The sequence below is a fragment of the Amblyomma maculatum genome, chromosome 11 (assembly GCF_055883805.1).
Source record: "Amblyomma maculatum isolate TAMU_Amacu chromosome 11, ASM5588380v1, whole genome shotgun sequence".
Classification (NCBI taxonomy): domain Eukaryota; kingdom Metazoa; phylum Arthropoda; class Arachnida; order Ixodida; family Ixodidae; genus Amblyomma; species Amblyomma maculatum.
The window spans coordinates 73884999-73895951 of NC_139354.1; positions in this window are offsets into that span (position 1 = coordinate 73884999).

Genomic DNA, 10953 nt, shown 5'->3' on the forward strand with positions numbered 1-10953 from the left:
GGAAGAATGGGATGCAGGAGATAGAAAGTTGAAAGAATGAATGAAGTCCAGTTGCGCTTATGTATTCGAGAAGATTTGCAGTATAGCGATTGTCCATTGTCCATTTCTTATAATCACTATCGCGATTCCACAGCAGGCCCACCTTCATGATTATCCGTTGCCTAATGTGAGTCGTTGATGGACACGTTCACAACAAGTGACGTACATCGTAGACATCAGGTGGATTGTTACACTTGTTGGAGTTAGTGCGCCAGCTCGTAGAGCTGCGCTTTGTTTTTGTTTAGAATCATTTGTGAGGTGTAGTCGCCTCTCCTTTGTAAAAAAGTTTTCCGCACTTCGTGTTTTTATTATATAAAGTTAAGTTTCGTTCTTGCTAAAAATGTGTCGTCCTTCATCGCAGTGCGTGTGCGTGCGTGCGTGGTGTGTGTGTGTGTGTGTGTTGTGTGTGCGTGTGCGTGTGTGTGTGCGTGCGCGCGCGCGCGCGCGCGCGTGTGTGTGTGTGTGTGTGTGTGTGTGTGTGTGTGTGTGTGTGTGTGTGTGTGTGTGTGTGTGTGTGTGTGTGTGTGTGTGTGTGTGTGTGTGTGTGTTTGTGTGTGTGTGAACTACACGTCGCCCGCCAAATGTACAAGTACCTAAAAGAAGTGAAGAAGAACTGAAGAAAACAATGAACCTGACCTTTACAGGTACAGCCGACAGGATGATTTAGGAACTGCAGCTCTCCCAAGCCCAGCCCGTTACTCGAGGCGTCGCAATGTTATCGGCGCCCACCAAAGGCTTCCGGTCGTTCAAAGTGGGAGTGCATCGCGGCGTGCAATGACCTAGCGACCCCAAGAGGAGACAGTCAGAGGCAGCATCGAGTGGAAGTATCCATCAACGAGGAGCGGCGTGGCAAGGAAGGAGCTGCCGTTGCTGCGTTAGGTGCCGAGAACTCCCGGTTGTTTGATACAGTAGCTTCATCGACGCGTGAAAGGACCCAGGGAACCCCAATGGTGACGGTCAGAGGCAATGACGAGTGGAAGTGCACTAGAGCGAGGACCGACGTGGCGAGGAACGCACACCCGTTGCTAAGCTGAGCGGAATTTCTAGCGTCTATTGATGTGCGTTGCTCAGGAATTTAAAGCAATAGGTGCTTAGTGTCGCCGTGTAGAACAAAACAGACATGAACGCTTGAAAATCACTCTTATCTGGATGGACCAGCGTGTCCGTAAGAGTCGCCGTAGTAGCACTGAGACAGAAGGATTACGTAGCAAAGACGAAAAGTAGGGATCAAGGGATGCTTCGAGAGATAGAGGCGAACGGAGAGATTCGGAGGCGAGAAATGCAGAAACGAAGTGAAAAAATCAAAGTAGAAATGAGAAAACTGGCGATAGCAGCCGAGATGGAAATGAGAAGGGTCGAGTAGAGAAAACATGAACTCGATACTAAAAAAGCATCAGCTGAGGCAGGAGCCCAAAAGGTTCAACCAAAGGTTATTTTATTAGGAATAAAACAAGGGTGTCGTTAATGTCAAATCGAAACAGCTGTTAAAGGAGAAGGAACTAACACAAGCACGAAAGAACAAACCCAGCAATGATTTTAAGTTGCATGTCAAGTGACGTAGCAAGCTCGGCGTCGGAAGCTACCTCGAGCCCTAAACCGGCTGAGACGGGCTTCACCGAAGCAAGCGATTCTGTCTGTGTGCGCGATGCCGTGCCTGTCGGAGAAGTAAACAACAACACAACTGCGAAGCCTTAGCAGTAAAAGTGTACGCGTGTGCTTAGATTACCCAGTGCGTCAGCGTTCCGTCAGGTGCACCGGGAGGCGCGGCAGCAGGAGACCGAATTGAAACTCGCTGTAGACAAGGTAATCGAAGAGCCTAAAGCTGCGGCCTGTGTACAAAATGATCGTGACACGTTAAATCCGACAAATGCGGGCAAAACAGCGGCACGGGGCGCAATTCTAAACAAAGAACAAGGTTTAGCTTATGATTCCCTAACAGCGATCGCGAGCGAAACGATAGTCGCAGTGAAAAAAAGATGCATTTTCCGCAGCAGCTGCTGTCGGAAAGAACAGCGTCAATGCCGCGACAGTCGCGGGGTTTACAGCGTGTGATAAAAAGCTCGAGACACTCAGCGATGCTACCAGCTCCCTATTCAAGGAAGAGCGCATGGCAGGCAGCACGCGTGCAAACTTACACGAGCCGCCCGGTGCAACGCACCTGCTCGCTCTAACGGCTTTCGAGGCGAAAGTAAATCGCCAATTCAGCCTGAGCAGCTTCGCGCTTTTGGACCTGAGCGGTCCCGCTCGCCTGTGCAGTGTTTGTGCTTGAGCGCAGACTAAGCGATGAAGTTCACTGAGAATATCACCCAGAAAATACCATCATGCAGTGCAATGAGGGCAGAACTTCAACAACTAGAACTTATCACAAACGTTTTGCATGCATTACACATACCATGCTCAAGAACAATGCATGCGGACTATATGGCGCAAATTCCTGTGACTTTCTGTAGTTGTCCTGCATGCCACGAAGTGCACGCAAAAAATGAAAAGCCGTGGCCTTAAGTCAGTCTGCTGCTTGGCTGGGCAAAAAAGTCCAAGAATCCACTTATGGTACGACGTGTAAGGTCGCAGTGTTCCAATTTCTAATGTTTCGGCGTGCACGCCTGAGATAGTGGCGCAGATGGAAAAGCCGAGCAGCTCCTTGATTATGGCGCTGCCGATAGTACAATTCCGGCCACCGTGTGGCGCCTCCTTGCCCCAATCACATGAGCGACAAGCCATGCTGACTCATGCATACATCGCAAAGCGCAGACCAGGTCCTCCTCACTCTGTAACCTTGACGAGGCCAAGCGTGCAGCGCATGGCTTTGAGAAATTTCTAGGCTTCTCTAGCCAACCAGAGGGGAATCAAAGCTTTAGAAGAACTAAGTTGTTTCCGCTCCTCCTTCACTTCTCGAGAATTTGGGGCCGGTTATTTGAGCGCGTACCGAGGGGAGATCGCCGGTTCTGGCTCGGCGAAGTTGCAATAGCGGTAGAGTCCGGCTTAGAAGAAGTAGTGAGGGAACTATGCACTCATGGTGCAGCTAGCGTGACGGCTCGCGCAGCTGCGCTTAGTTTTTATACAGGATCATGCCTGAATGGCAGTCGCCTCTGTTTTGTAAATAGGTTTCCTGTACTTCGTGGTTTTTGTTACATAAAGTTAAGTTTCGTTGCTACTGCAAGTTCGTCCTCCTTCGTCTCAGTGTATGTGTGTACGAACGTCACGTCACCATTGAAGAGCTGCAGAGAAATTGAAGAAAACAACGAAGCTGACCTATACTGGAGTATAATATGGAGAACATTGAGCATGCTGGAAAGAACGGGGGAGGACATAAATTGGTGAATATTGTCACGGTATTGGCGACTAGGGATAGGTTATCAGAGCCGGTGCAGGTGGAATTACACGGTCCAAGCTTTTGGTACGTCCTGCGAGTCCGGAGCCGATTCACTTCGTTCTTTTTCTCCGAGCACCACTTCAACGTCTTTCGCTCCGAGCACCCCCTGGCAATATATTGAGCACGGGCAAAAGTCAAATGTATGCTATATGGGACAACGCGAGCATTGTCATAACGAATATGGGCATGATAGTCAAATTCACCGAAGAGTTCTATACTGATCTCTAGGGTAGTGAGGGCAATAATGAGCGTGGCTTGAGGAAAAAGCAGTCAGACGCTCCGCCAATGGCTAAAGGTGAGGTTAAGAAAGCGTTGGGAACTAGGATACGGGGTTAATCAGCTTGAGAAGATCAGGTAACTATAGATTTGTTGAAGGGCGGAGGAAGGTATATCGGGCTGGCAAACTCGATACCCCGTATACGCATTGCTTGGTGTCATCGACGGTACCGGAACCATGGACGAAAGCAAACGTTATCCTTATTCATAAGAAAGCGAGCGCTAAGGACCTGAAAAGTTACAAACCAATCAGCTTGCTGTTTGTTACGTATAAAGTGCTAACTAAGGCATTCGCTAATAGAATTAGGATATCTTCATACTGAAATCAAGCAAAGTACCAAGCAGGGTCTCGAAAAGAGTACTATGCTATCAATCATATCCATACCATCAACCAGGTGATAGAAATATGCTCGGAATATATCAAGCCCTTATACATAGCATTCATTGATTACGAAAAAGCATTTCACTCAGTAGAAACTTCGGTGGAGATGCAGGCATTGCGAAATCAGGGGTAGACGAGCCGCACGTGATAGTCCTGGAAGATATATATATATATATATAGTGGCTGAACAGCAACCATAGTTCTGCATTAAAAAGTAACAAAATTTGTATAATGAAAGGTGATAGACAAAGAGACACGATCCCCCCAGTACAATTCACAGCTTGCTCAGAGGAAGTATTCAGAGACACGCGCAGCCGGCCGGGCTCCATTCAGTGGCGCAATTCGACATGTTAGACCTACGTGGCTTGCTGCTTGCTTGCACTGTCGGCACCGTCGGCTTCTCTCGCTACGCAATATGATGCTTGCGCCTTCTGCTGTTGAGTGTATCTCTCGCCGAAAACAAAACTTGCCGCTTCGAAAGCGAAACTGATAAAATAAATACGCAAAGAAGCGTTTGAAAATCAATATCCAGAAGCCTAAGGTAATGTTCGACAGCCTTGGGAGGGCAGCAATTTACGTTAGGTCGCGAATCACTGGAAGTAGTAGGCGAATATGTCTACTTCAGCGGTGCAGCGGTGGCGTAGCGGTAGAACATCCGCCTCGCATGCAAGAGGTCCGGGGCTCAAATCCCGGTGCCGCGCAATTCTCCACCGGAACAAAAAAAAAAAAATCCGCGTGTCGATGGAATTGCATAAACAGGTTTGGGGTGCGACCTGTTGCCGATGAACACCTCCGGCTACGCACTCCCTCACCAGAACAGGAGTTGGCCACCCTGGTGCAGTAATTGGCCACAACCTCCTATGATAAGCTCCATAAAACCCCGGCCCTCAGTCACCAGCGGCTGCGGAACAACTGACCACGGCGGCGGTCAGACCTGTGACGTAGCAGGGGGTGCTAAGAAAGCCTGGCTCCGCTGGACAGGCCGCCACTGGAAACTGACCCTGGCAACGTTTAATGCTAGAACCCTAGCTAGTGAAGCTAGTTTAGCAGTGCTGTTAGAGGAACTAGAGGGCATGAAATGGGATGTCATAGGGCTTAGTGAGGTTAGGACGCCGAATGAGGCATACACTGCACTGAAGGATGGGCATGTACTGTGTTATCGAGGTTTACCAGAGAGGCGACAACTAGGAGTAGGTTTCCTTGTCAATAAGTATATAGCGGGTAATATAGATGAATTCTATAGTATTAATGAGAGGGTTGCTGGTATCGTAATTAGGCTTAATAAGCGGTATAAACTGAAGGTTGTACAGGCCTATGCACCTACATGTAGTTATGATGACCAGGCAGTTGAAAGCTTCTATGAAGATGTAGAATCGGCAATGCGAAAAGTAAGGACGCAGTATACTGTACTAATGGGCGACTTCAATGCGAAGGTAGGGAAAAAACAGACAGGAGACAAGGCAGTAGGTGACTATGGCATTGGCTTTAGGAATAGCAGGGGGGAGTTACTAGTTGAGTTTGCAGAGCGCAATAACTTACGAATCATGAATACCTTCTTCAGCAAACGGAAGAACCGGATATGGACATGGAAAAGTCCTAACGGAGAGACTAAAAATGAAATCGACTTCATAATGTGTTCAACCCCCGCTATTGTGCAGGATGTAGAGGTAATCGGGAAAGTGCGATGCAGTGACCACAGGATGGTGAGGTCCCGAGTTAGCCTAAATCTGAAGAAGGAACGCAACAGATTAGTAAGAAAGAAACCCATCAACGAATTAGCGGTGAGGGGGAGGGCAGAAGAGTTCAGGATCTCGCTACAGAATAGGTATTCAGCTCTAACTGAGGATAGCGATATTACCCTAGAGGCAAGGAACAATAATTTCAGAGAGAGAGAACAACTTTTATTTAAAATGCCTACAGAATCGGTTAGGCTCCCTCCAAGCAGGGAGGACAAGCTTTTACCGTGACGCGGCCACTATGTCATTCTCGTGCGTTGTGCTCCTTGAGGTTTTGTTACGTCCCTCGCTACTTCCGCGGGTTCGAGAGGGCCGCCGCCCCCTTCTTGGGGGTGCTGCCCCCCTCTTCTCGGTTTCGCTCGGTCGCTGCCTCTCTAGAGCTGCCGAGACCTGCTGGACGGCCTTGAGTTGTGTCTCTTGATCACAGCTCCTCGTTGCAGCCTCTAGCTGCGGCGGGATCGTCGTCTTCTCGCTGGCTTCGCGCGGATTTACGCTAAAGTCCCAAAGGATGTGAGCCGCGGTGGCTCTCTCCTTCGCGCACAGTCTACACATGTCGCTCGCGTGCACACTCGGACACATGTGCTTAGCTAGCACCGGGGTGAGCAGGGACCCCGTCTGTAACTGTCTGTATAACACTGCCTCCTTCCGGGTAAGCCCCGGGTGAGGTGGCGGCATAGTCTGTCTGTTCAGTCTGTACCATTTCACTATTTCGTTGAAGGTGGTCATCTTGTCCTTGGCACTGCGCCGCGACCAAGACTCCGAGTCGGCCGTGCTTGCAGCCGCGCGGTTGGTTAGTCCTCGCGCGGCCGAGTTGGCCGTCTCGTTGTGGTTCACGTTTCCGCGTTCCGACACGTCACTGCCCATGTGGGCCTGAAACCACTTGATCACCACAGGACTTTTGCGTCCGATGTCTTCGGCCTTGCGCAGTATGCGCGCGGCCTCACTACATACCCTACCCTTGGCGTAGTTCTTCACTGCCGTTCTAGAGTCACACAACACTGTAGTGCATCCGGGGTCGGAAACGGCCAAGGCGATGGCCACCTCCTCCGCCCGGTGCGCTTCTCGAGTCCGGATGCTCACCGCGGTCTTCGTTGCACCCGTCGATGCACCGACAACCACCGCCGCGTATGCGTGGGTGTTCCCTCGATACTCCGCCGCGTCCACGTAGGCGGCGCCTTCTTCTCTGGCGTGGAGGTCTACGAGAGCCCTGGCCCTCGCCAACCTCCGCTCCCTGTTGTGCTCGGGGTTCACGTTCTTCGGGATCGGGAAGACCCTGAGCTTTCTGTTGATGTTATCTGGTATAGGTACGTCTTTCTTCTGCTTGCCTTCCCTCCGCTCGAGGCCAAGGTCCCGCAGTATCTGTCTTCCGGTTCTCGTTTCAGAGAGACGCTCGAGTTGCGCCGTTCTCTGTGCTTCGGCTATTTCGTCCAGCGTGTTGTGGACTCCCAGCGCCATGAATTTTGCGGTGCTCGTGCTCCCGAGGAGACCGAGTGCCGCCTTATACGCCTCGCGTATGGTGGCGTCTATCTTGTTACGTTCACTCGGCCTCCAGTTGTGGAAGGCGGCCACGTACGTTATGTGGCTAACTGCGAAGGATTGAACGAGCCTAGTCAGGCTCTCCTCCTTCATCCCCGCTTTTCTGTTGGACACCCTCTTGATGAGTCTCATTGCCGCAGCCGCTTTGCCCGCGAGCTTGTTGACCGTTTCACCGTTGGCTCGGTTTCGCTGGATGAGCAGCCCGAGTACTCGAATCGTCTCGACCTCTGGTATTACCTGTCCTTCCGCCGTCTTGACCGTGATCTTGGGACGCTCGTACTTGACTTCCATATTCTTTCTTTTCCTGCCCGATCATTTCGGGGGAATCACCAGCAGTTCTGACTTGGCCGGAGAGCAAACGAGTCCAGACCCGTCCAGCTGCTCCTCGATAGCGTTGACCGCTTCTTGCAGCGTTGTCTCGATGTGTCCGTCGCTTCCTCCCGGTACCCATAGCGTAACGTCGTCGGCGTAGATGGTGTGCCGGACTCCCGCTACTCTTTCTAGCCGGGTGGCCACCCCGATCATCACGAGGTTGAAGAGTAGCGGGGAGATTACCGACCCCTGCGGAGTTCCGACGCTGCCCAGCTTCTTCTCTTCGAGCTGCAGGTCTCCCGCACAGATTTCTGTGGTCCGTTCCGTCAGGAAGTCTTTGATGTACTGGTATGTCTTTCTGCCTATGTTTAGCCTGGATACTTGGGCCAGGATAGCGGAGTGCCTCACTTTATCAAAGGCGCTCTGTAAGTCCAGCCCGAGTACGGCTCTGTTGTCCTTGGTGCCCGTCGTATCGTCGATGATCTCGTTCTTCAGTAAGATCATGGCGTCTTGCGTCCCGAGTTTGTTCCGAAACCCGATGATGGAATTTGGGTAAAACTCCGATTCTTCCAGGTAACGCTGCCACCTGTTCATGAGAACGTGCTCGAGGACCTTTCCCACGCACGAAGTGAGCGAGATCGGCCTGAGGTTCTCTATGTTGGGCGTCCTGCCAGGCTTGGGGATGAGGATCGTCTTGGCTGCTTTCCATTTCTTGGGGAGCCTTCCTTCTTGCCAGCACTTGTTGTAGAAGTTCGTGAGCGTTTCGATGGCCGCTTCGTTGAGGTTCTTGAGCGCTCTGTTGGTCACTCGATCGGGACCCGCGGAAGACCTTCCATTGAGATCCTGCAGGGCAACTCTGACTTCCCAGGTCTGGATGTCGCGATCTAGCGTCTCGTTCTATTTGCCTTGGTAATCCGGGTGTCTTTCCGTGGGGGTGGTCGGCAGGTACTTGGCGTCCAAGCGCAGCTTGACCTCGTCTTCCCCGTGTTCGCAGATTGCCTTGTGTAGGATCCTGGCCAGGTTGTTGTGTTGGTGGCCCTTGGTCTTGGTTTCGTCGAGGAGGTGCCGCAGCATGTTCCACGTCTTCCACTTGTGCATCTGTCCGTCGGCTTCGTTGCAGGTCTCGTTCCACTGTGGGTGCATAGCACCCTGCAGTGGACCTCGATCTGCCTGTTGAGCTCGGCGATCTTCTTCCTTAGACTTCGATTGGTTCGTCGCTTCTGCCACCTCGCCTTTATGGACTGCTTGGCTTCTATCAGGTGGGCCAGCCGACTGTCCATCTTGTCTATCCGTTCGTCCGTCTCTAGCTCTTCGGTGGCTCCTTCCGTCGTCTCAACGACGTTGGCCGCCCATTGCTCGATGTCCGTAATGTCCACTTGCACCGCGGATAGCGCCTTTCAAAAGGCGTCCCAGTCCGTAATGCGATGCTTCCTTATGCCGGTGTTGCCTTGGCCTTCGAGCGGTACGACGACCTCCACAATGTAGTGATCGCTGCCCAGCTCTTGGCCCGTGTTTCTCCATTTCGCTTCTCTTGATCCTCCGTCAGTTTTGACGAAGGTAAGGTCCGGAGTTGTGTCTCTCGTAACAGATGTGCCGATCCTGGTGGGAAAGGCCGGATCCGTGATTAGGTTCAGTCCGACGTCGGTAGCGTCTTGCATCAGCTCTCTCCCCTTGACCGTCGTTCTGTGGTAGCCCCAGTCTTGGCTCGGAGCGTTAAAGGCTCCGCACACTACGAGCGTATTGCTCCCCGCGACTGAAGTTGCCTTGTGGAGCAGTGCCTTGAATTTCTGTTGTCCGTGGGACGGATTGCTGTAGACGTTCACCAGGAAAGTGCTCTCCTTCCTCTTCTTGCCCGTGATTACTTCCACCGTGCAGTGATCGATGGCTCTTCTGCCGATCATTTCGTGTTCCACGAAGGTGATCCCTTTCCTAACGAAGGTGCAGACCCCTCTGCCCTTGCCCTTGGACGTGTCCCTTTTGCTCGGCGGGCTGTCGTGCGATCGGTAGCCCGGCAGTCTCGGCGTCTCTTCGCTGTGTGTTTCTTGAATCATTATGACGTCTGGTTTCCTCGTTAGTTGCTGCAAGTGTTGCTGCAGCACCGCTCTCTTGCCGGTAAAGCCGTTGCAGTTCCAGTGCCAGACCGAGAGGTCTCTCACAGGTGGTGTGGATGTTGCTGTACGTGCTGTCTCGTCCATGATTGCTGCAGTTTGGCGATTATCTGTGCTTCCATACCTTGTATTTGTGCCTGTATCTGCGTCTGCAGCTGTGCTTGCGTTTGCGCCATCATGTTCTGGATCGTGCTCTGTATGTTCGTTGTCATCTGCTGAACCGTTTGCGCGAGCGCAGTAAGGCTTTCGTTGGTTACCTTGCTGATCGTCTCGAGACGGTCGAGTCTGTCGTTCTGTTTTTCGATTCTCTCCATTGTCTTTCGTTCCTTGGCGCCCTCTATGGCTCTCCTCTTGGGAGCCGGTCCCGCCGCTTTCGTGGCTCTCGGGTCCACCTCGACCTCTTGTTCGTCCTCGGTTATCTCTTCTTGTTTCCTCTCTTGTGCGGGCTTCGGCAGCAGCTGCTGCTTTTGCTGCATCGCAATTAATGTCGTTAGCTTCGCGTTGATTTCCTTGATGGTTGCGTCCTGTTCGGCGATTCTCTGCTTTAGCTTCTCGTTCTCGTCTCTTAGGGCTTTTATTTCCACCCCGTTCTCTTCTTGGAATTTCTTCGTGGCGTTTTGCGCCGGTGGTCGTCTCTTCTGTGCCATGTTTGCCTTGACTGTTTCGGCCCAGGCGACTCTTTCCCCCGATTGCGACGGTCTGTGGCGGCTGGCGCTCCTGCCTCCCTTGCTGTTGTCCCTCTTGCGGCTGCTGTCGCGCTGCCTCGAATCTCCGCGGGGTCTCTCGGCACGGCTCTCGCAGCGGCGGAACGCTTTCCGGATCCAGTTGTTGTTGCCTGGCTTCCATCTTGCGTTCCCATTGCCGTTTATTGAGCACATACGGCATCTTGTGCTTGTTCTTGCATTCCCTCTCGCCCGTTGGATGCTGTCCCCCGCAGAGATATCATAACTGAGTGCGCTGTAGAAGTAGGCGGTAGGATAGTTAGAGATGATACCGGTAAGCTGTCTAAGGAGACGAAATATTTGATTAAGAAACGCCACAGTATGAAAGCTTCCAATCCAACAGACCAGATCAAATTGGCCGAGATATCAAAGCTAATCAATAAGCGCAAAGTGGCCGATATAAGAAAGTATAACATGGAGAAAATTGAGCATGCTGTAAAGAACAGGGGAAGCCTTAAAGCGGTAAAGA